The 26408-nt window shown below is 36.1% G+C and overlaps 1 protein-coding gene across 2 annotated transcripts in view; it reads right to left on the bottom strand.

Annotated features, from left to right (window-relative positions):
• LOC148946577 (solute carrier family 61 member 1-like) overlaps positions 1-25644 on the bottom strand; it is a 38274-nt gene extending 12630 nt beyond the window's left edge. The window contains exon 1 of one of the 2 annotated variants that reach the window (XM_089097050.1): positions 25549-25644. The gene's annotated coding sequence lies outside the window, so the exon portion shown is untranslated. Of the gene's footprint in view, positions 1-25486; positions 25507-25548 lie in introns of those variants that run through there. The other variant, XM_089097051.1, reaches the window with a different exon arrangement.
• Between the last annotated feature and the right edge of the window lie 764 nt (positions 25645-26408).

Genomic DNA, 26408 nt, shown 5'->3' on the forward strand with positions numbered 1-26408 from the left:
AAACTTTCAGGTTCAGCATATAAGAGAACCCTAAATACTCATCCCCAAAAAAAGGTAATTTAACCCTAAACTCCTAATTAATTTCTCTGAAATCACACTGTCAGGTTCAACATGTATAAGAACCCTAAATGCTCATCCCTAAAGAAAGGTAAGTTAACCCTAAACGCTTAAAGAATTTCGTCACAAAAACTTACACACACACACACGAAAACTTACACACACACGCAAAAAATTACACACAAAAAAACTTACACACACACACACAAACTTAAAAACACACACACACAAAAACTTACACACACACACAAAAGCTTACACACACAAAAACTAACACACACACACAAAAACTAAAACTCTTACGCAATAACTTACAATCACAAAAAAACTTACATGCACACAAAAACTTACACACACACAAAAACTTACACACACAACAAAAACTTACACACACACACACAAAAACTTACACACACGCGCAAAAACTTACACACACACACAAAAACTTACACACACACACAAAAACTTACACACACACACGAAAACTAACACAAACACACGAAAACTTACACAGACACGTCAAAACAAACACACACAAAAACTTAATCACACACACACACACACACACACACACACAAAACTTACACATGCACACGAAAACTTACATGCACACAAAAACTTACATGCACACAAAAACTTACACACACCATTAGACAAAAAATTACGATGTTTATGCACAGTTATGTTTAAGCAATAAATATCTTAAGCCTCAACCGTTTTTATTCTTTAGAATAGTCCATCGACATGAAAATTATACTTTCAGATTCAACATGTCAGGGAACAAACTTTCAGGTTCAGCATGTAAGAGAACCCTAAATGCTCAGCCCCAAAAAAGGTAATTTAACCCTAAACGCTTAAAGAATTTCTCTGAAATCACACTTTCAGGTTCAGCATGTAGGAGAACCCTAAATGCTCATCTCTAAAAAAGGTAAGTTAACCCTAAACGCTTAAAGAATTTCACTGAAATCACACTTTCAGGTTAGGTTAGGTAGGACCTCTTAATATCTGATTGTGCTATTTTTATTTTCTCATACTATATATGTATAGAATAAGGATACCAGCAGAGACTACGGTACATGAATAGTTCAGTTTGATTAAATCACCCCATAGAGTATTATCAGTCCACAACCAAGTTTTCCATCAAAGATAAAAAATAAATCATTTTTCTAATCTTTATTCTTATGATAAATCAATATTTATTATAGTTTTTATGTACACAATCTTGGGTTCTATTATTTGAACCTCATCTTCTTCTTCATTTACTACTATATCTAGGAGAGGAGGCATGTCCTCAAATAAATCCGCTCGTATTCTTATGTTATTCGTCGAAGAGGGCAAACCATCAAGCAAGCGCTCATCATCATCTATACTGAGTCGGTCCGAAGGTCCCCTCCGCACCAAATCCTCCGACGTATACGATAATCCGTCCTCTGTATAATGGATCTCTATTAAATCATCAGTAGCATCTACATTACTGTTAAGAAGAAGGAATTCTTCTTCAGATTCAGATAGAACCCATGCATTCCACTCCATGTTCTCCTCCTCTTGAACATACTCGGGGAAGCTCTATAAATGTAATAAACAAGATTACTTAATATTTTTCATTATATCAATACTTTTTATGTCTAAAATTCATCAACTAGCTAGATATCTAAATTTAAAATCTGGGAAAAACCTTTTTTCCATAAGAGAACATTTTTCAACTAAAAGTAAAGAGCTACTAGACTAAATCAATCATGTGCTGAAATAATAACGAATAATTGTTCAAACTTAAATTTTCTGTAAAGTTATGTATAGCGATAAACTTTTTAGAGTGACAAAAATTTTTTTTTCACAAGAGGACATTTTCAACTAAAAGTAAAGAGCTACTAGACTAAAACCATGGGAACGTATTTTCATCGTATTTTGCGTATTTTCGTTAGAAAAAACACTGAAAGGCCATATTAAGAGCTATATTTTTGAGTTTTTCACTGAAAATTCCTTTTTCGTGCCAAGCCTTGACCTCCCTAATTGAAGGATATGAATTAGAACCATGGGAACGTATTTTCATCGTATTTTGCGTATTTTCTTTAGAAAAAACACTGAAAAGCCATATTAAAAGCTATATTTGTGAGTTTTCACTGAAAATTCCTTTTTCGTGCCAAGCCTTGACCTCCCTAATTAAAGGATATGAATTATAACCATGGGAACGTATTTTCATCGTATTTTGCTTATTTTCGTTGGAAAAAACACTGAAAAGCCATATTAAGAGTTATATTTTGAGTTTTTCACGAAAAATTCCTTTTTCGCCAAGTCTTGACCTCCCTAATTGAAGGATATGAATTAGAATCATGGGAACGTAATTTCATCGTATTTTGCTTATTTTCGTTAGAAAAAACACTGAAAAACCATATTAAGAGCTATACTTGTGAGTTTTTCACTGAAAATTCCCTCTTTTTTTTGCCAAGCCTTGACCTCCCAAATTGAAGGATATGAATTAGAATCATGGGAACGTATTTTCATCGTATTTTGCTTATTTTAGTTTGAAAAAACACTGAAAAGCCATATTAAGAGCTATATCTGTGTTTTTCACTGAAAATTCACTTTTTCTTGCCAAGCCTTGACCTCCCTAATTGAAGGATATGAATTAGAATCATGGGAACGTAATTTCGTCGTATTTTGCTTATTTTCATTGGAAAATACACTGAAAAGCCATATTAAGAGTTATATTTTTGAGTTTTTCACTGAAAATTCCTTTTTTCTTGCCAAGCCTTGACCTCCCTAATTGAAGGATATGAATTAGAACCATGGGAACGTAATTTCATCGTATTTTGCTTATTTTCGTAGTAAAAAACACTGAAAAGCCATATTAAGAGCTATATTTGTAATTTTTTCACTAAAAATTCCTTTTTTTGCCAAGCCTTGACCTCCCTAATGAAAGGATATGAATTAGAACCATGGGAACGTAATTTCGTCATATTTTGCTTATTTTCGTTGGAAAAACACTGAAAAGCCATATTAAGAGCTATATTTTTGAGTTTTTCACTGAAAATTCCTTTTTTTTGCCAAGCCTTGACCTCCCTAATTGAAGGATATGAATTATAACCATGGGAACGTAATTTCATCGGATTTTGCTTATTTTCGTTAGAAAAAACACTGAAAAGCCATATTAAGAGCTATATCTGTGAGTTTTTCACTGAAAATTCCTTTTTCGTGCTAAGCCTTGACCTCCATAATTAAAGGATATGAATTAGAACCATGGGAACGTAATTTCGTCGTATTTTGCGTATTTTCGTTGGAAAAAACACTGAAAAGCTATATTAAGAGAGATATCTGTGAGTTTTTCACTTACAATTCCTTTTTTTATCCAATCCTTGACACAACTAAATTACGGATATGTCAAAGAACAATTTGAAAGTATTGTCTAATGTTTTTGCGGCTTTTTAATGGAAAAAAACACTTAATATACAGATAAAGTACGATATTTTTTAGTTTTTAAATGTCAATTACATTTTTTTAGCCAAGCCTTGACCTCCCTAATTGAATTAGAAGGATATTAATTAGAACCATGGGAACGCATTTTCATGGTTTTTTGCGTATTTTCGTTGGAAAAAACACTGAAAAGCCATATTAAGAGCTATACTTGTGAGTTTTTCAATGAAAATTCCTTTTTTTTTGTCAAGCCTTGACCTCCCTAATTAAAGGATACGAATTAGAACCATGGGAACGTAATTTCCTTGTATTTCGCATTTTTTCTAACCTGTTGTGTGTTTTCGCAATAGAATGGCTCGATTGTGAGTTTTTCACTGACAATTCCTTTTTAGCCACGCCTTTATAATCAATGGATCATAGTTCTTTGTATTTTACATATTTTTGATTGGAAAACACACGAAAGGTCATATTATTTGAACTTACATCAAACGTTAGAGGGCTTACAATTGAAGAACTATCCATTATTTGTATATATTGTTCTATATTTCAGACTATACTGTTTTCAAAAACTTCAAAACCCCGAAATATACTCGCTTAACGGTTACCTATTTGTGAAAATCGTACTAGGTCACGCTCTTAGAACAATAATTACCTCACTATCTATCACTCACGGGGAACAGATTCAAAACAATACTTCATACATCATATAGTCAGCTCATTTAATTGGAAATTAAGGTGGATAATGCCCAATTCACAGGAGGGGGCATGAAAACTATAGTTTTTAACTACGATATGCAAGACTAGAAAGAAAAGTCTTTAGGAGTGGGGCTGACCATCACCTCAACCCTTGCTCTTGAAATCCCCACACCCCTGCCCCCAAAACTCAAATTTTCCAGAGGATTTTAAATCCCCCCCCCCAAAAAAAAATTCTAGGAACGTATCTTCATCATATTTAATTATTTTCGTTGGAAGACCTGCTTACCGAAGCGCTAGTGCTACCTAAGTAAAGAACTATGTGGGTACAATATGTTGTTTTTGGTTTTTTCATCATAGCCAGGGCACTTCGTATAGAAGGAGTCATCGCAAAAACTTTGAAAAGGGCTCATTGATTGGAAATTAAACTGGATAGTGACCAATTCACAGGAGAGGGGCGTGAAAACTATGGTTTTTAACCATGATATGCAAGACTAGAAAGAAAAGTCTCTAGGAGTTGAGCTGCCCATAACCTCAATCCTCGCTCTTGAAATCCCCCCCCCCCCTAAAGGTGAAGTCTAGTCTAAACTAGCATGACCACAAAATTACACAATATTGCATAGAAAAACCACAACCATAGGTTAGGCTATGTCAGGTTAGGTTAGAAGTTAGGTTTCTCCACGTTTAAGTTAGGTTAGATTATGCTAGCTTATCATGTGCGCACATGATAAGCTAGCTTAATCTAACCTAACTTAAACGTGGAGAAACCTAACTTCTAACCTAACCTGACATAGCCTAACCTAGGGTTTTGGTATTTCTATGCAATACTGTGTAATTTTGGGGTTATGCTAGTTTAGACTATACTTCAACTTTGAGGGGGGGATTTCAAGAGCGAGGGTTGAGGTGATGGGCAGCCCAACTCCTAGGGACTTTTCTTTCTAGCCTTGCATATCATGGTTAAAAACCATAGTTTTCACGCCCCTCTCCTGTGAATTGGTCACTATCCAGTTTAATTTCCAATCAATGAGCCCTTTCAAAGTTTTTGCGATGACTCCTTCTATACGAAGTGCCCTGGTTATGATGAAAAAAAACAAAAACAACATATTTTACCCACATAGCTCTTTACTTAGGTAGCACTAGCGCTTCGGTAAGCAGGTTTTCCAATGAAAATGTTTAAATATGATGAAGATACGTTCCTAGAATTTTTTTTTTGGGGGGGGGGATTTAAAATCCTCTGGAAAATGTGAGTTTTGGGGGCAGGGGTGTGGGGATTTCAAGAGCGAGGGTTGAGGTGATGGTCAGCCCCACTCCTAAAGACTTTTCTTTCTAGTCTTGCATATCGTAGTTAAAAACTATAGTTTTCATGCCCCCTCCTGTGAATTGGGCATTATCCACCTTAATTTCCAATTAAATGAGCTGACTATATGATGTATGAAGTATTGTTTTGAATCTGTTCCCCGTGAGTGATAGATAGTGAGGTAATTATTGTTCTAAGAGCGTGACCTAGTACGATTTTCGTAAATAGGTAACCGTTAAGCGAGTATATTTCGGGGTTTTGAAGTTTTTGAAATCAGTATAGTCTGAAATATAGAACAATATATACAAATAATGGATAGTTCTTCAAATGTAAGCCCTTCCAACGTTTGATGTAAGTTCAAATAATATGACCTTTCGTGTGTTTTCCAATCAAAAATATGTAAAATACAAAGAACTATGATCCATTGATTATAAAGGCGTGGCTAAAAAGGAATTGTCAGTGAAAAACTCACAATCGAGCCATTCTATTGCGAAAACACACAAAGGTTAGAAAAAATGCGAAATACAAGGAAATTACGTTCCCATGGTTCTATTTCATATCCTTCAATTAGGAAGGTCAAGGACTGTATAAAAAAAGGAATTTTCAGTGAAAAAATCACAAGTATAGCTCTAAATATTTATTTTAAGTGTTTTTTCCAAAGAAAATACTCAAAAAACGATGAAAATTGGTTAACCGGATTCTCCTTCTTATCCTTCTAATTCAATTTGGGAGGTCAAGGATTGGATAAAAAAGGAATAGACATTGGAAACTTCCAGAAGATCAATCTTTATCTGGCTTCTCATTGTTTTTTCCGACGTAAATACCCGCTTTACTATTAACATAATGTTCCAATGTTTAATTTCCTTTTCGACCCTGCGGGAGTTCACAGCTTGGCAAAAAAAAGGAATAGTCAGTGTCAAAAACACAGTTATATAGCTTAATAAAGATTTTCTTTGTTTTTTCCAAAAAAAATACGGAAAATACGACGAAATTACGTTCTCAAGGTTCTAATTCATATCCTTTAATTAGGGAGGTCAAGGCTTGGCACGAAAAGGAATTTTCAGTGAAAAACTCACAAATATAGCTCTTAATATGGCTATTCAGTGTTTTTTCTAACGAAAATAAACAAAATACGATGAAATTACTTTCTCATGGTTCTAATTCATATCCTTTAATTAGGGAGGTCAAGGCTTGGCAAAAAAAGGAATTTTCAGTGAAAAACTCAAAAATATAGCTCTTAATATGGCTTTTCAGTGTTTTTCCAACGAAAATAAGCAAAATAAGACGAAATTACGTTCCCATGGTTCTAATTCATATCCTTCAATTTGGGAGGTCATGGCTTGGCAAAAAAAGGAATTGTTAGTAAAAAAATTACAAATATAGCACTTAATATGGCTTTTCAGTGTTTTTTCCAACGAAAATAAGCAAAACTCAATGAGAATACGTTACAATGTCTATAAGTTGCATTCTTCGATTGGGGATGTCAGTACCTGGCAAGAAAAATGTAATTGTCATTGAAGAACTAACAAAAATAGCTCTTAATAAAGCTTTTCAGTGTTTTTTTCCAACGAAATTAAGATAAATACGATGAAAATAAGTTCCCATGGTTCTAATTCATATCCTTCAATTTGGGAGGTTAAGGTTTGGCTAAAAAAAGGGAATTTTCAGTGAAAAACTCACAGATATAGCTCTTAATATGGCTTTTCAGTGTTTTTTCCAACGAAAATAAGCAAAATACGATGAAAATACGTTCCCATGATTCTAATTCATATCCTTCAATTAGGGAGGTCAAGGCTTGGCAAAAAAAAGAGGGAATTTTCAGTGAAAAACTCACAAGTATAGCTCTTAATATGGTTTTTCAGTGTTTTTTCTAACGAAAATAAGCAAAATACGATGAAATTACGTTCCCATGATTCTAATTCATATCCTTCAATTAGGGAGGTCAAGGCTTGGCGAAAAAGGAATTTTTCGTGAAAAACTCAAAATATAGCTCTTAATATGGCTTTTCAGTGTTTTTTCTAACGAAAATAAGCAAAATACGATGAAATTACGTTCCCATGGTTCTAATTCATATCCTTCAATTAGGAGGTCAAGGCTTGGCACGAAAAAGGAATTTTTCAGTGAAAAACTCACAAATATAGCTGTTAATATGGCTTTTCAGTGTTTTTTCCAACGAAAATACGCAAAATACGATGAAAATAAGTTCCCAAGGTTCTAATTCATATCTTTCAATTAGGGAGGTCAAGGCTTGGCACAAAAAAGGAATTTTCAGTGAAAAACTCAAAAATATAGCTCTTAATATGGCTTTTCAGTGTTTTTTCTAACGAAAATACGCAAAATACGATGAAAATACGTTCCTATGGTTTTAGTCCAGTAGCTCTTTACTTTTAGTTGAAAATGTCCTCATGTGAAAAAAAAATTTTTGTCACTCTAAAAAGTTTATCGCTATACATAACTTTACAGAAAATTTAAGTTTGAACAATTATTCGTTATTATTTCAGCACATGCTTGATTTAGTCTAGTAGCTCTTTACTTTTAGTTGAAAAATGTTCTCTTATGGAAAAATGGTTTTTCCCAGATTTTAAATTTAGATATCTAGCTAGTTGATGAATTTTAGACATAAAAAGTATTGATATAATGAAAAATATTAAGTAATCTTGTTTATTACATTTATAGAGCTTCCCCGAGTATGTTCAAGAGGAGGAGAACATGGAGTGGAATGCATGGGTTCTATCTGAATCTGAAGAAGAATTCCTTCTTCTTAACAGTAATGTAGATGCTACTGATGATTTAATAGAGATCCATTATACAGAGGACGGATTATCGTATACGTCGGAGGATTTGGTGCGGAGGGGACCTTCGGACCGACTCTGTATAGATGATGATGAGCGCTTGCTTGATGGTTTGCCCTCTTCGACGAATAACATAAGAATACGAGCGGATTTATTTGAGGACATGCCTCCTCTCCTAGATATAGTAGTAAATGAAGAAGAAGATGAGGTTCAAATAATAGAACCCAAGATTGTGTACATAAAAACTATAATAAATATTGATTTATCATAAGAATAAAGATTAGAAAAATGATTTATTTTTTATCTTTGATGGAAAACTTGGTTGTGGACTGATAATACTCTATGGGGTGATTTAATCAAACTGAACTATTCATGTACCGTAGTCTCTGCTGGTATCCTTATTCTATACATATATAGTATGAGAAAATAAAAATAGCACAATCAAATATTAAGAGGTCCTACCTAACCTAACCTGAAAGTGTGATTTCAGAGAAATTCCTTAAGCGTTTAGGGTTAACTTACCTTTTTTAGGGATGAGCATTTAGGGTTCTCCTATATGCTGAACCTGAAAGTGTGATTTCAGAGAAATTCTTTAAGCGTTTAGGGTTAAATTACCTTTTTTGGGGCTGAGCATTTAGGGTTCTCTTACATGCTGAACCTGAAAGTTTGTTCCCTGACATGTTGAATCTGAAAGTATAATTTTCATGTCGATGGACTATTCTAAAGAATAAAAACGGTTGAGGCTTAAGATATTTATTGCTTAAACATAACTGTGCATAAACATCGTAATTTTTTGTCTAATCGTGTGTGTAAGTTTTTGTGTGCATGTAAGTTTTTGTGTGCATGTAAGTTTTCGTGTGAATGTGTAAGTTTTTGTGTGTGTGTGTGTGTGTGTGTGTGTGTGTGTGTGTATGTTTTTGTGTGTGTGTAAGTTTTGGCGTGTGTGTGTTAGTTTTTGTGTGTGTGTGTAAGTTTTAGTGTGTTTGTGTTTGTTTTCGTGTGTGTGTGTAAGTTTTTGTGTGTGTGTGTAAGTGTTTGTGCGTGTGTGTATTTTTTTGTGTGTGTGTGTGTGTAATTTTTTTTGTGTGTGTGTGTAAGTTTTTGTGTGTGTGTAATTTTTTGTGTGAATCTTATTGTTTTTGTTCATGATATTTTGTGCGTATGGGTGTAAGTTTCTGTTTGTGTGTGTGTATAAGTTTTTGTGTGTGTAAGCTTTTGTGTGTGTGTGTAAGTTTTTTTTGTGTGTGTGTATGTTTGTGTGTGTGTGTGTGTGTAAGTTTTTGTGTGTGTATTTTTTGGCGTGTGTGTGTAATTTTTCGTGTGTGTGTGTGTAAGTTTTGTGACGAAATTCTTTAAGCGTTTAGGGTTAACTTACCTTTTTTAGGATGAGCATTTAGGGTTCTCTTACATGCTGAACCTGAAAGTGTAATTTCAGAGAAATTCTTTGAGCGTTTAGGGTTAACTTACCTTTTTTGGGATGAGCATTTAGGGTTCTCTTATATGCTGAGCCTGAAAGTTTGTTCCCTGACATGTTGAATCTGAAAGTATAATTTTCAAGGCGATGGACTATTCTAAAAAATAATAACGGTTGATGCTTAAGATTTTTATTGCTTAGACATAAGTGTGAATAAATATCGTAATTTTTTTGTCTAAGTGTGTGTGTGTGAAAGTTTTTGTGTGATTGTAAGTTTTTGTGTGAATGTGAGTTTTCGTGTGCATGTGTAAGTTTTTTTGTGTGTGTGTGTGTGTGTAAGTTTTTGTGTGTGTGTAAGTTTTGGCGTGTGTGTGTAAGTTTTTGTGTGTGTGTGTAAGTTTTCTTGTGTGTGTGTTAGTTTTTGTGTGTGTGTGTAAGTTTTTGTGTGTGTGTGTAAGTTTGTGTGTGTGTGTAAGTTTTTGTGTGCATGTAAGTTTTTGTGTGCATGTAAGTTTTTGCGTGTGGGTGTAAGTTTTTGTGTGTGTGTAAGTTTTTGTGTGTCTAAGCTTTTGTGTGTGGGTGTAAGTTTTTTTTGTGTGTGTGTGTGTGTGTGTGTGTGTGTGTTTGTGTGTGTGTGTGTGTGTGTGTGTGTGTGTGTGTTTTTGTGTTTTTGTGTGTGTGTGTTTTTTTTTTGTGTGTGTGTAAGTTTGTGTGTGTGTGTGTGTGTGTGTAAATTTCTGTGTGTGTTAGTTTTGTCGTGTGTGTGTGAGTTTTCGTGTGTGTGTGTAAGTTTTGTGTGTGTGTGTGTGTGTGTAATTTTTTGTGCGTGTGTGTGTGAGTTTTTTTTTGTGTTCATGTCATTTTAAGATATGTAAAAAAGTTAAAAAAAATACCATGATAAAAAATTCAAGAAAGTATTTACGAAATGGGGAGGTGAGTCTTTGAGGTTGGAAAATGGGTTTAGGAATGACATTATGAAAGGAACTTGTTCAGAAAAGATATAATAAAGCCTTAAAAAGTATTATAATGTGGGGCTCAGGAGTCTTTGGGGGTCCGGGGGCCCTTTGGGATTGGGTGGTCTTTTGGGAGCCCGGGGGACCTTTGGGGACCGGGGGAGGGCGTTTGGGGCCCAAAGAGGGCGTTTGGGGATCCGGGGCCCTTGAGGATTGGGTGGTCTTTTGGGAGCCCAGTGGACCTTTGGGGACCGGGGGAGGACCTTTGGGGGCCGGGGGAGAGCCTTTGGGGGTCTGGGGCCTTTGGGAGTTTGGGGGGACCCTTGAGGACCGGGGAGGGCCTTTGGGGGCTCGGGTAGGGCCTTTTGGGGTCTGGTGGGCCCTTGAGCACCGATTGGTCCTTTGGGAGCCCGGGGAGTCTTTGGGGTCTGGGGGCTCTTTGGGAGCTTGGTGGGGGGCCCTTGAGGACTGGGGGGCTTCCTTCGGGGTTGAGGTAGGGGGATTGGAACCCTTTGGGGTGGGGGTAGGGGGATCGGAACCCTTTGGGGTTGGGGTAGGGGGATCGGAGCCCTTTGGGGTTGTGGTAGAGGACCTCACAACAGTGTCCAAATGGAACTTGTGTATTATAACGACCATGGAGTTTGACCCTCAAATCCTCTTCTAAAATCTCTTCAAAAATCATATTTTAAAATGTCTCTAACTGTTTCGCCGAAATAATTCCCTAAAATGGCTAAAACGGTTTCGCCCAAATAATCCCTAAACGGAATTTCAGCATGTTCCTTTTGTTTAGCATCCCTGTGCTTTCACATTTGAAATTACAAAGAAACCTTTTCGCGCGCTAAAACAATTCATCGCTAAGATCTAAACTTTGCCTCGGAAACGATTCTTCTGGAAAAACTCCAGACATTAATAAACTTCGCGCCGGAGACAATTCAATCAATCATGACATCATCTGTCATGTGTGATCTAAACTTTGCCTCGATAACATTTCTGTTCGAAATCCAAAGACATTAATTAACTTGACGTTATCTGTCAGACATTAATTAACCTTGCCCGGAAACTCATAACATTTGGCTCGAACAACAAATATTGGAAACACGCGATCTAACTGTTTCCCGGAAACTCATATCATTTGCATTGAACAACAAATATTGGAAACACGTGATCTGACTGTTTTCCGGAAACTCATATCATTTGCCTCGAACAACAACAGGAAGGAAGTGTTATTAACTTTGCCCGGAAACAACAACATTGACCTTGGCATTCGCTGAGAGCGTGCCCAAAACAACAACAACAACATTGACCCCATTAACCACGTGTTCTCCCTAATGACTCTATCGCGTGCTCAAAACAATAACAAAAACATTGACCCCACTAACCACGTATTCTCCCTAATGACTCTATCGCGTGCGCAAAACAACAACAATAACATTGACCCCATTAACCACGTGTTCTCCCTAATGACTCTATCGCGTGCCCAAAACAACAACAATAACATTGACCCCATTAACCACGTGTTCTCCCTAATGACTCTATCGCGTGCCCAAAACAACAACAACATTGACCTTGTCATTCGCTGAGAGCATGCCAAAAACAACAACAATAACATTGACCCCATTAACCACGTGTTCTCCCTAATGACTCTATCGCGTGCCCAAAACAACAACAATAACATTGACCCCATTAACCACGTGTTCTCCCTAATGAATCTATAGTCAATGAAAGTGACAAAGTTCCTGTTTTTCAATTCTCACTGACAAAGACCATAAAAACATCAAATAAATTTACCAACACACACAACCGTCCATGAAAACAGACATAAATGTGACAAAGTTCCTGTTTTTTCATTCTCACTGACAAAACCATAAAACCATCAAATAAATCTACGTACACACATAACCATCCATAAACTATGTAAAAAAAGTTATAGGTGGCAGCAGGGGTGAGTGATCGGAGTCAATAAGGCCCTTCTACTGTTAATTATTGTAATTTCTGTTCGTTTCGGGTTTCATTTATTTATCGATGCTGATTTGTGGTAGTTTCACGGTTGGCAGATTATTTGATTTTATTTTTTGCTCATTTTTGGTTTAATGGAGTTCTTTACTTTTCTTTGAAAAACTTATTTTGTGGAAAAAGTTTTTTTTAAATTAATTTCTCTTCGTTTTATATTGACATAGTCTTTTCAGGGAAAAAGAAAATTATACTTTAAATCTTTTCTTTTTTTAAGACTTTATAGTGTAGCCTGCTATTTGTATGCCGGAGAAAAATTTTCAACAATTTTTAACAACATACACCCTTTTAAAAATCTGGACACAGACAGCAGTGTTTAATTTAGTTTTATATCTCCTCTATTTGACCTGAAATAGAAAACTTGATACCATTCGCAAAAAAAAAATAAATCTGTTTACTTTCTTTGATAGCTTGGATACACTTACGCTATTTTGATTTGGTTAAATATTAAGAGCAGAAGTAGCCCCGAAAGTTTGCACACAATACCATAATTCGTTCTTGGGATGCTGCTGAGATGCCTTATTGGGAATTAACATTAACACAGTGCATTTTGATTTAATCTTAAGGCAACATTTAGTTTTTAAACATAACGGGCAAATGGTAGGGTGAGCGTGGGAGGGCGACTAGCTGCCCTCCAATCACTTTCGACTATTAAAAAGGGCATTATTCCTGTCTATTTCAATCGAATGAGCCCTTTTTGAAGTTCCTACGACAACTCCTTCGATACGAAGTGTCCTGGTCTAAAAAAAAAAAAATAATATTACATTGTACCCAGATCAATCTTTACTATAAAAATATCAAGCCTTCCAATCACTTTCGATAATTAAAAAGGGCATTCTCCCATCCAATTCCAAATTGAATGAGCCTTTTTTGAGTTTCTACGCAAAGTTTTCTATAAAACCATACACGGCCCCAGGGCATAACTTAAAACCCTTGCGCAGAAGGCTCTGAGGGAGTTGTTATCCTTAAACACCAAATTTCTAGAACTTTCAACTACGTTAAACAAAACACCTATCTCAAAATTTTGATTGGATTTGTTTGGGGAAATGGTGGGTGTGAGAGGGGGGTTAGTTGCCCTTCAATCATTTTCGACTATTAAAAAGGGCACTAGCCCTTTCAATTTCCAATCAAATGAGCCCTTTTGAAGTTTCTACGACAAAACGTTCTATAAAAGCCTTATATACCCCCAGGGCATATAACTTACAACCTTTGCCGAGGGTTGTAGGGGGGGAGGGTTGTCATCCTCAAAGACCTAAGTTCCAGAACTTTCAACTAGGTTGAACAAAATGAATATATCAAAATTTTGATTAGATGTGTTTGGAAAAATGGTGGGCGTGAGAGGGGGGCTAGTTGCTCTTCAATCACTTTCGACTATTAAAAAGGGCTTTACCCGTTTCAATTTCAAATCGAATGAGCCCTTTTTGAAGCTTCTAAGACAACTCTTTCTATAAAAACCTTATATGCCCCCAGGGCATAACTTGCAACCCTTGCCTTGAGGGCTGTGGGGGGGTTGTCATCCTCAAAAACATAATTTCCAGAACTTTCAATCACGTAAAAAAAATGGCTATCTCCAAATTTTTATTGTATGTTTTTGGGGAAATGGTGGGCGTGAGAGGGGGGTTAGTTGCCCTCCCATTACTTTTAACTACCAAAAAGTGCACTAGCCATCTCAATTTTTCAATCGAATAAGCCCTTTTTGAAGTTTCTACGACAACACTTTCTATAAAAACCCTATATGCCCCCAGGGTATAACTTACAACCCTTGCCCTGAGGACTGTGGGGGAGTGTCCTCCTCAAAAACATAATTTCTATCTGGAAATCAACTACGCTGAACAAAATAGCTATATCAAAATTTTGATTGGACGTGTTTCGGGAAATGGTGGGCGTGGAAGGGGTGTTAATTGCCTTCCGATCACTTCCACTATTAAAAAGGACACACGCCACTCCAATTTCCAATTGAATGAGCCCTTTTTGATGTTTCTACGACTACTTCTTCGATACAAAATGCCCTGGTCTAAAGCAAAAAAAATAATAATAATAAATAATACATTGTGCCAACATCGTTCTTATATGCCCCAGGGCATAACTTAAAACCGTTGCCCTGAGGGTTGTGGGGGATTGTCCTCTTCAAAAACATAATTTATATCTGGAATTCCACTCCGCTGAACAAAATGGCTATCTCAAAATGTTGATTGGATGTGTTTGGGGAAATGGTGGGCGTGGAAGGGGTGCTTGTTGCCTTCCAATCACTTTCGACTATTACAAAGGGCACTAGCCGTTCCAATTTCCAATCAAATTAGCCCTTTTCCAAGTTTCTACGACAACTCCTTCGATACGACGTGCCCTGGTATGGAGAAAAATGCATTGTACCAACATCGTTCTTTACTTAGGCAGCGTGATTGCGCTGCCTATGATAAGCAAGGAAATCAATTTCTTTAACCTTTATCTTACTCTGCTGTAACAACTCAGCCCCCAGCCCCCCAAAAAACGAAAAAAGAACTAATAAAAATATATCCGATTTAACAAACTAGATAAAAACACTTTTTTTTCGACTGAAAGTAAAGAGCAACAATAAAATTTAAAATGAAGAAAAATTATACCATATATAAAAGGAGCTGCCCCCTCCTCAACTCCTTGCTTGTTATGAGAGTTGGGATATTTGGGCATTAAAACTCACTCTTTGAGACATCTGTCTTCTGCCTACAAAATGACCTACAGCCCCTCCTTCACAATAGCCGATGTCTACTTACAAATCATTATAGGCTATATAATTTTATGAAATATACAGCAAATCAGTTTAGTTAAAAGAAGCTTTAAAATAAATGTAAGAAACCTTGGTCTGCACCAAGAAGAGATAAGTCACACCACAGCAACTTTATAATTCCTACCCCCCTTCCTATATTTATCTGAAGGCTCATGGAGAGTTAGGCAATCTGGGCACTGAGATGTGCTCTTTTGAGTATCCGACAACCCCCATCCACACCTGCAAAATGACCTACTCACCCCCTTGCACTGAAGCTGATTTTGCCCACCGATTTGGGCACTGAAGCTGATGCACAAGTATGCATCACCAACATAATTTCATGAAAAATAAAGTGCATTGACTTGGTTTATCAGTTTAATAAAGTGTATAAAATCAGGACCAACACTCCAGCCTTACCTATCAAACAGTTCGTGGTAACGATATTGTAAGAAAGGAGCGACGCGGCTCAATAGTAACCGAAACTCTAAAACACAGAATTTTGATACCAATAGATACATCAAAAGAATCAAATTTTTACGCTGATTTCAAATATATAAGTTTCATCAAGTTTAGTTTTACCCATCGAAAGTTACAAGCCTGAGAAAATTTGCCTTATTTTCGGAAAAAGGGGGAAACGCCTCTAAAAGTCATAGAACTTCAATGAAAATCACACCATCAGATTCATCGTATCAGAGAACCCTACTATAGAAGTTTCAAGCTCCTATCTGCCAAAATGTGGAATTTTGTTTTTTTTTGCCAGAAGAAAGATCACGGATGTGTATTTATTTTTTTTTCCAGGGGTGATCGTATCGACCCAGTGGTCCTAGAATATCGCGGGATGGCTCATTCGAACGAAAATTGAAAGTTCTAGTGCCTTTTTTAGGCGACCCAAAAAAAGGAGGGCAACTAGGGCAAAAGTCTCCCGATCAAAACTTTGAGATACCCATTTTGTTCAGCAGGGCTGAAAAATACAATAACTATGTCTCTGAGGATGACTTAATCCCCTACAGTCCCCGGGGGAAGGTCTGCAAGCTATGAACTTTTCCCAATGTTCACATATAGCATTGGTTATTGGGAAAAACACATCAGTTTTCAGGAGGATTTTTTCAGAAGGTCCAGAAATTCTGTTCTTGAGGATGACACTTCCCCCACAGCCCTCAGGGCAAGGGTTGTAAGTTATGCCCTGGGAGCATATAAGGTTTTTTAATTAAAAAAAAAATATATATATATTAAAACATTGGAGCCGTATGGCCTTTACTATAGGCAACGCTACAGCGTTGCCTCTGATAGAAAGCTTTGTCGTAGAAACTTCAAAAAGGTATCACTCGATTGGAAATTAAAACGGCTAGTGCCCTTTTTAATAGTCGAAAGTGATTGGATGGCAAGTAACCCCCCTCTTACGCCCACCATTTCCCCAAACACATCCAATCAAAATTTTGAGATAACCATTTTGTTCAACGTAGGTGAAAGGTCAGGAAATTATGTCTTCGAGGATGACAACCCCATCACAGCCCTCAGGGCAAGGGTTGTAAGTTATGCCCTGTGGGCATGTAAGGTTTTTTGAAAGCGTTGTAGTAGAAACTCCAAAAGGGCTCACTCGATTGGAAATTGAAAGGGCTAGTGCCTTTTTTAATAGTTGAAAGTGGTAGTAAAGCAGCTAACGCCCCTTATTTCCCCAAACACATCCAATCAAAATTTTGAGATAGCCATTTTGTTCAACGTAGTTGAAAGTTCTGGAAATTATGTCTTTGAGGATGACAGCCCCCTCAGATCCCACAGGGCATGGGTTGTAATTTATGCCCTGGGGCATTTAAGGTGTTTATAGAAAGCGTCGTAGAAACTCAAAAAGGGCTCATTTGATTGGAAATTAAAAGGTCTAGTGCCCTTTTTAATTGTCAAAAGTGATTGGAACGCTTGACATTTTGATAGTAAAGATCAATGTCGGTACAATGTATTATTTTTTTTTCTTTTGTTTAGACCAGGGCACTTCGTATCGGAGGAGTTGTCGTAGGAACTTCGAAAAGGGCTTATTCGATTCAAAGTAGAAAGGGCTAATGCCCTTTTTTATAGTCGAAAGTGATTGGAGGGCAACTAGTCCCCCCCCACGCCCACCCTCCCATTATGTTTAAAAACTAAATGTTGCCTTAAGCTTAAATCAAAATGCACTGTGTTAATGCTAATTCCCAATAAGGCTTCTCAGCAGTATCAAACTTTCGGGGCTACTTCTGCTCTTAATATTTAACCAAATCAAAATAGCGTAAGTTTATCCAAGCTATCAAAGAAAGTAAACAGATTTTTTTGTGAATGGTATCAAGTTTTCTATTTCAGGTCAACTAGAGGAGTTATGAAACTAAATTAAACACTACTATTTGTGTCCAGATTTTTAAAAGGGTGTATGTTGTTAAAAATTGCTGAAAATTTTTCTCCAGCATACAAATAGCAAGCCAAACTATAAAGTCTTAAAAAACGAAAAGATTTAAAGTATTTTTTTTCTTTTTCCCTTAAAAGACTATGTCAATATAAAACAAACAGACATTAATTAAAAAAAACTTTTTCCAAAAAATAAGTTTTTCATAGAAAAGCAAAGATCTCCATTAAACCAAAATGAGCAAAAATAAAATCAAATAATCGACTAAGTATAAAACTACCCCAAATCTACATCAATAAATAAATGCAACTCAAAATGAACAGAAATTACAATAAATAACCAAGTCAAACTCAAAACGAGCAGAAATTAACATGAGTATGGCTCAAAATCCCTATGCCTTCCCAAGGCCAGAACATAATTTGGACTTTACATAATTACACTTTGCTTAAAATCCAAACAAACTACATGCATACTGTTTGTCAAAAGTGCACATCAACGATTCTCAGGGACTGCTGAGGGTAATAGAAACAAGAAGAAACTTTCATAGCTTGCTCAGGAGTATGCTCATAAGCAATTAGAGGGCAGTCAGCCCCTTCCCCAATATGCCCTATTTGGTTGCTCTTTTCCCAGCAGGGGCGTAATTTCGTCAAAATCCTGGGAGGGGGGCAAAGTTGGAGCCAATTTTCCCAAATCAAGTGAAAATGACAGTAAAAACTAAAAAAAAACAAATAAGCGGTTTGGTTCCATAAAGGTACTATTTACTATAAATGTACTTTATAGTACTATATAACGGTAATTTACAGTACTATAAAGGTAAATATGTACTAAAAAACTGACCTGGTTCTGTTGATGCTTGAATTATGCAGGTTTATTTTGGAAGAAACTAAATTTCATCTGGGGGGGGGGGGCAAACCGTGGTTTGGGAGAGACAGTTACCCCTTCTCCCTGCCCCATAGCAAATTACGCCCCTGTTCCCCAGCATTGACCAAAATAAAAAAAAAATGCTTTGTCCAAAATAGTCAAATGGTCTTCTAACTATGCCTCCAGCAATACCAAGCCCCCTCAGTCCCTTGTATAAGGACTCTAAATTATGCAATTTTCAGCTTGTTTACATACAGGATCTATCATTGAGAAAGGGGGAATGATTGATTCTGGGTGTGTATGAAAAAGCTAAGGGTGTAGTAGTAACAACTACTACTACTACTGAGGCTAAGAGTATTAAGCTGAAACTTCGGGGAATGTGAGGGGGAGGGGATACTGAATTAAATCAAAATACATTGTGTGTATTGAGAATAGCAATAGGGGGAATCTATAATATCTTAGGGACAACAAAGGGAATTAGCTTCAGACTTTTGGAACCACTATTGTTACTACTACTGTGACTTTGGCTACTTGATAATTTTATTACCTTGAAAATTTCAGGGCCTTTACTATGAATAGGCTACTACTGAGGCTAGTTGTCACTGGGACTTTGACAACTTGTGACTTCAACTACTTCTGACTCTGACTACTTGCAATAGCTACTACACACAACTCTAACTCCAACTACTTTTACTTGTGACTACTTTGAGTATTTGTCGAGGGGGCTATTGGATAAAATGAAAACACAATATGGGCATGCTGTTTGCTAAAGGAAACATCAGAAATGTCTCAGGAATGGCTGAGGGTATTCAGCTGAAAATTTTAAGGCATATTCGACAGTGCTTGGAGGGCAAAGGGCCCCATTATCCTTCTTGGATGTCTTTCCTCAACACTGGTCAAAATTATGAAATCCCCACTTTGTTCAAGATAGTCAAAAGGTCTAATAACTATCCTTCTGGGAATATCACCCCTCTCCCCCAACTCCCTAGGGCAATAAATAAAAGTTCAAATAGGGATAAAATCCTTTTAATAGACAGTGATGATGATAACAGTGATAGAAATTCACAAAAATACCAGACTTTTTCAAAAAGAAGAAAAAGGTTTCTAGAGACTTCTAAGGAAGTCTTGGAGACAACTCGGGAGAAGGATGTTTTTTGTTCCTTACCATATGTACCCGGGCTAAGTGAAAAACTTAAAAGAATTTTACAAAGCAATGGTCTAAGGGTAGCTTTAAAGAGTAATAATACTTTGGGTAGTTTTCTACATTCTGGGAAGGATCTACCTTCATTGGGGCAACAAAGTGGGGTTTATCAGATCCCAGGTACTTGTGGAAGCTCATATGTGGGACGTACTAACCAGAGTTTGGAAATGAGATTATTACAACACAAAGATTCTATTTCTTTGGCTTTAAAGCAAGATTCTAAGTCTGAAGATTTCACTTCAGCCCTTTCAGATCATATTTTTAATTTTCCAGATCATTTTATTTTGTTCGAGAATGTCTCTTTGATTTCTAGGGATCGGGGTTTAAAGCAAAATTTTCGTGAAATTCTTGAAATAAAGAAAATCTTATTCAAGAATATTGCTTTGAATCGGGATACAGGTGAATATGGGCTGAACTCTATCTATAATAATTTATTAAAATCTGACAGAGTAAAGTTCAATTCACCCAATGTAGTTGACCTTTGTCCAAATGTTATATCATTGAACGCTAATGAACCGAATCCAAGAAGGTCAAAGAGAATAGCTTCCGCCTTTGCTTTGAAAAGAATTAGGGATTCAAATAATATGTAGTGTTATTTGATTTAGTATATAAAATTTTGTTTTAAATTGTTTTAGTTTAGTTTTACTATTGATGACGGTCACTGTATATATGACCGAAATATCCGGTATTTTTGTGAATTTCTATCACTGTTATCGTCGTCACTGTCTATTAAAACGATTTTATCCCTATTTGAACTTTTATTTATCGTCATGAAAAGGCAGTGTGGTCTCCGAAATTATCCCTAGGGCAGGGGTTGTAAAATATGCATGTGCTCATTGTTTACATACAGGATTTATTATTGAAAAGGAGGGGAGGGGGGATGCTTGATCCTGGGTTTGTCAGAAAATGTTAAGAGTATTAAGGCAAAAATGCAGGAATTTTGAGAGGGATGTTAAACAAAATCAAAAGATACTGCTGTAACTTTAACTGCAACTACTTGTGACTGCTGCTATGACTAATTTTGACTACTTACAAGTCTGACTTCCAATTGTGACTACTACTATTAGTATTACTACTACAATTATGACTGCAAATACTACTGCAACTTCTATTATTATAACTAGAACTAGCATATTAAGCTAAACTGAAAGAGTTAAACTGCATCCTGCTTGTCAAATTGATGTAGTGCACCCAGGTTGTCAAAAGAGCTTATCTGCTACATGTTACAAATGACTGAGGTACTTAAGTGAACATTTCAGGAAATACTGAAAGAGATGTTGCACTAAATCAAAAGACATTATATGCACCCCAGTTGCCAAAATAGCATATCTTTAAGGTTTCAAGAACTGTCAGGAAAGAGTTACAAGTTCAAAATCTGAAGAATGCTGAGGGGATGTTGAACTTAAAGACAATATGTGAATCCCAATTGTTAATGGGTGTAGCTGCAATGTCTCAGGAACAGCACAGATTTTTAAGTTGGAAATTTTGAGAAATGTCAATTGGAATGTTGAATCAAATCAAAAGACAATATAGGCATTCTGTTTGGCAAAATGGCATGTCTGCAATATCTCTTGAATAGGTAAGGGTATTAAGTAGAAACTTACAGAAAATATCAAGGAGAATATTGAACTTAATAAAAATACAACTAAAGGGTGTGTCCAAAAAGCAATGAGACTCACTCTATAAACAGGAATTTATTCATCCAATTTTAATGACACCTCAAAATTCTTCAAAATAGTTCCCTTGGGCGTCAATGCACTGCTGCCAGCGCAATTTCCATGATTCATAGACTCCTTCAAAGCCAGCTTCCTAAATGCCTTTTAAAAAGTTTGTTATGGCCTTCTGGATGGTGGTAACATAATCAAAACGGCATCCTTTCAGGGTGGTTTTCAATTTGGGAACAGAAAAAAGTCTGATGGGCTTAAATCAGGGCTATATGGAGGCTGTGGTAAATTTGAAACCTCTATCCAGGCCGGCCAGGTATGACATCACATGGAAGGTGGTGTGGCTTGGAGTGTTGTCATGGTGGAGCTTCCATCAATCAGCAATCTCTGGTTGTCTCCTCTTCATTTTCCAGTGCAGTCACGCAAGGATGTCTTTGTAGAAAGCAGTGGTGACAGTTTGTCCTTGAGGCACAAACTTGCTGTGTACCACCCCATGGCTGTAAAAAAAAAAAGTGAACATGGTCTTCACCTTTGACTTTGCCATTCTTGCCTTCTTGGTGTGCAGAGACCATTTTGTGTGCCACTTGGAACTCTGGCGTTTGGTGTTAGGGTTGTATTGGAAAACCCATGTTTTGTTGCCTGTTATTATGGCATCCAAAAGTCTGCTTCACCTTCCACAACCTCCACCATTTCATGGCACAGTTGAACTTGTGGTTGTTTCTGTCCATCACTCAGCACTTTTGGCACCAATTTTGCACAAAATTTTCTCATGTTGAGATTCTTGGTTACAATGTTGTGATCAACTTGCACATGTTAAGTTCTTCTGCTATGAATTGCAGACTCAACTGACAGTTGGAGTCCAAGAGTCCTTTAACTTTTTGACACATTTTCATCCAATGAACTGGTCAAAGAGTATCCAGATCAATCTTTGTCCTAAACTGTCTCCTGCCTGTTGTTGAAGTCCTCCTGCCAATGAAAAACCTGGGCTTTCAACATGGAATGGTTTCTGTAGGCCTGCTCAATGAAGGCAAGAGTCTCTGAAGCAGTTTTGCCCAAGAGAAAGCAGAATTTGATGGCATATTGCTGCTGTGTCATCCACTCCATTTTTTACTTTTTATCCCATGACCAAAATGAAAAAACACACTTTGAAAACTATTGATCCTCACTCTCTCACTGTCCAGAAGTGACTGCTGTGAGGCGTGATGCTTTGGCAAGACCCCAATCACCAATACCACCTATTGACAGCATGCTGGTGGCAATTGGAAGGCTGCACATTGGCCAGTCTCAATACTTTTTGGATGCACCTTGTATTTGTGTCCTGGCTGTCAAAAAGGTGTAGTTGCAATATCTCAGGATCAGCTAATACTCTTTGGTTGAAACTTTCAGGGGATGTTGAACTAAATCAAAAGATACTATGTTCATCTAGGTTGTTAAAATGGTGTGTGCAATTTCTCAGGAACAGTTAGTACTGTTAAGTTGGAACTCTCAGAGAATGTTGAGGGGGGTGTTGAGCTCAATAAAAGAATATTATGTGCATTATAGTTGTCAGAAGAGAGTATCTGGAATATCTCAGCAATAGCTATTGGCATCTGGTTGACTTTTATGGAATGTGGAAATAAATCAAAAGATACTAATTAAAAGTAACAAATCAGAATTGGATACTTTAATTGTTATGCTAAAGAAGTGAAAGACTGTAGAAATAATCATATTTACTCATAAGAAAACTTTGGTAATAAAAACAAACAAAAATAATTATAATAATTTTCCCTAAAATGAAGTTTTCCAAAAAAAGGTAAAACCATATTAAACTCAAGACAAGCAAAAATAAAGTCATACAATTGTTCAAAACAACCAGAAATGACTGTTAAAGAATAAATTAAACAGAAATTAAAATAAATGATCATATCAAACATATAGATTCTAGATACTGATATAGATAAATGATTTAACCTTAAAACAAATAAACATTGAATCTAATAGTCAAGTAAAACTGAAGACAAATAAAATAAAACCAACCAAAGGTTTGGCTGCTGTACCCTTTATCTTCTTTAACTATAAAAGTTATAAAGCCTATTTCATCATTTGCACTTTAGTGTAAACAAGTTTCTCTAAATTAGGTATTTTCTTCTTTATCTGGATCTTACCTTTTTCTTTAACTTACTACCTCTATTTTATTCTTTACCTCTACTGCCTGTGTTTTCTAAAAAACATCAAAAACATTGACTAAGATGTAATCAATCAGGAAAATCTGATTAATAATAACTTTCTACATATTATAAAGTAAGAATATTACTATTATAACATTGTCTTATAGTTTTGTAAATGGCTTGTGGAAGTAATGCTTTATGGCTGTGCCAATTCAGGGTATATATTTGCACATTAGGGGGGTGGGGGGGATTTTATTTATGATGTAAATGGGAGGTAAGTTAAAAATTACCCCCCCCCCTAATGTGCAAATATATACCCTGAATTGGTAAATAGGGGTGGGGGTAAAATTCATTTCTGATGAAAATTATTATTATTTTGGAAAGAGCATAAAAAAAGGCATCAAGTGGTTTATTCACTGTAAAGTTCTACCAAATCATATTATTGACTTATGCATAAAGTGAATATACCACTTGATGCCTTTTTTTTATGCTGATTACAAATATAGTAATCACTTCTATCAGAAATGAATTTCAGCCCCCCCCCCCTATATATGCCAATTCAGGGTATATATTTCTATAACCTAACCTGACCCTGAATTGGCATATATAGGGGGGCTGAAATTCATTTCTGATAGAAATGATTATTATATTCATAATCAACATAAAATAAAGGCATCAAATGGTGTAGCCTATTCACTTTAGTCCCAACTCAATAATATGATTTAGTAGAACTTTACCTTATTCACTTTATTGTATTTCAATAATATGATTTGGTAAAAATTTACCTACAAAAGATCCATAATAAGGTCAACACCAGCAGAAATAAAGTCCTATGAAAATTCAAGCTAAAATCCACCAAAAAATACTATTAAAGAGCAAATGAGGGTAAAATTCTACTTTAGTTACTTTTACCTATCTTGGAAAGGGGTGAGGTTAGGAAAATGAAACTTTCAGGGATGGGTCTACAGGCTTAAATATATATCATATTACTGAGTTAGGAATAAAGCGAATACACCATTCGATGCCTTTTTTATGCTGATTATGAATATAATAAGCATTTGTATTAGAAATTATTTCCAGCCCCCCCCCCCCTATAACAGCTATACCTAACCAACCCCGGAATGGGCATATATATGGGGGGGGGGGGCTGAAATTAATTTCTGCTTGAAATGCTTATTATATTTCCAATCAGCATAAAAAAAGGCATCGAATGGTGTATTCACTTTAGTCCTAACTCAATAATATGATTTCATATAACTTGACCAAAATATGTCCTGGGAAGGTATTTTGAAGTACTTATCTCCTCTCCTTCTCCCTCTAGAGGATCCTGAAATTTGTCTACATGACAGGTATTTTAAGCCATATCAATGTTACAGTATTTTAAGACATATCAATGTTAATTTTCAAAATTTAGGAAATGTATTTGCATATCTTTAAAACTCTATAAATCAGGATTGAGCAAAGTTGCAAGGCTGAAAACAATTTGTTGGACTTCATTTTAAGCGGAAGATTTATTTTAGAAGGTTTCACTTTTAAAACACAGAGATTTTTAAAGGTCATAAAAGCTCAGGACCCTCTAGAGGGAGAAGGAGTGGAGGTAGGTACTTCAAAATACCTTCCCTGGGCATACTTTAGCCTGTAGATCTATCCCTGAAAGTCTCATTTTCCTAACCAAACTCCTTTCCAAGATAGCCAAAAGTAGCTAAAGTAGAATTTTACCCAAATGAGACCCAAACAAACAGAAATAATTAATCATATCAAATAAAAAGATAACATATACTATTATAGATGAGTAAATAAATCCTAAAACAATAGTATTTGTCGGTTTCTTTGTTTGAATGAAGTTTTTATGGCCAACCACTACACAAACTTTACTTTCCTGGGTTGCCTGAATGCTGTTGGTCCTAGTATTCTCATAGACGATTATTTTTACTAACCTTTAATTACAACTGTCCTGTCTAGGTTTTTAAATCTGATGCTAGTTTACAATGTTGCCGACAGATAATCGTAGACGCAGGTGTTACTTGCCAAAAGTCCTCGGGCGACAGAATGAACAATTTTTATCGTAATACAGAGGATTGCATTTTAAATAATGGACTTCCGTCAGGTTGAACTGAAGTTAGTATTTGTCAAATACCCCACCAAAAATATTAAGGCATAATTACGAAGCATTAGATCTAAATTGTGTTTAAGTATCAGTACTAAGTACTCCAAAAAAAATATACGGAAGTAAGAGCATTCAAGGCTTTTTTTACAGGGTAAAGAATGAAGTAAAAAAAACTATTGAAATTGTAGATCGTCAAGAGAGATAAATGATCAGATTGCTCCAATATTTCATTTGAGAACTGAAGGGTATATTTATTTTTGTCGTAATTACTGAAACTCAGCTTCAGCCATACAGAAGCTTTTGTGATAAAGACTAACACACAAAATAACTGCTTCTTAAACAATCACGTACGCAAACACAAAATTTCATTGACATTAATAGCAGTTTCAATTAAAGATAATAGTGTATTATCCACGGCTGGGTATCGGTAAAAGGGGGATTTGGTGGCGCATATCTGCTGTAGCTGATTTGAGAGCGCTTCTTAGGGTATCTGATGGTGCTGATTCTGAATATTGGGGCATACCAACTCTTAACCGTGTAGAAGAGTTTAATTTTTGCATAAAAGTCCGTTATTGGCATATAAGGGCATCTTTACACAGTTTATTTTCTGAGCCTGTGATATTGAAGGTGAATTCTCAAAGATTGTCCTAATTATTTTACACACTTGGTGTAATCTTGACGGTCAAAATT

The sequence above is a fragment of the Artemia sp. Qi Xiang Cuo genome, chromosome 11 (assembly GCF_049724085.1).
Source record: "Artemia sp. Qi Xiang Cuo chromosome 11, ASM4972408v1, whole genome shotgun sequence".
Lineage (NCBI taxonomy): Eukaryota > Metazoa > Arthropoda > Branchiopoda > Anostraca > Artemiidae > Artemia > Artemia sp. Qi Xiang Cuo.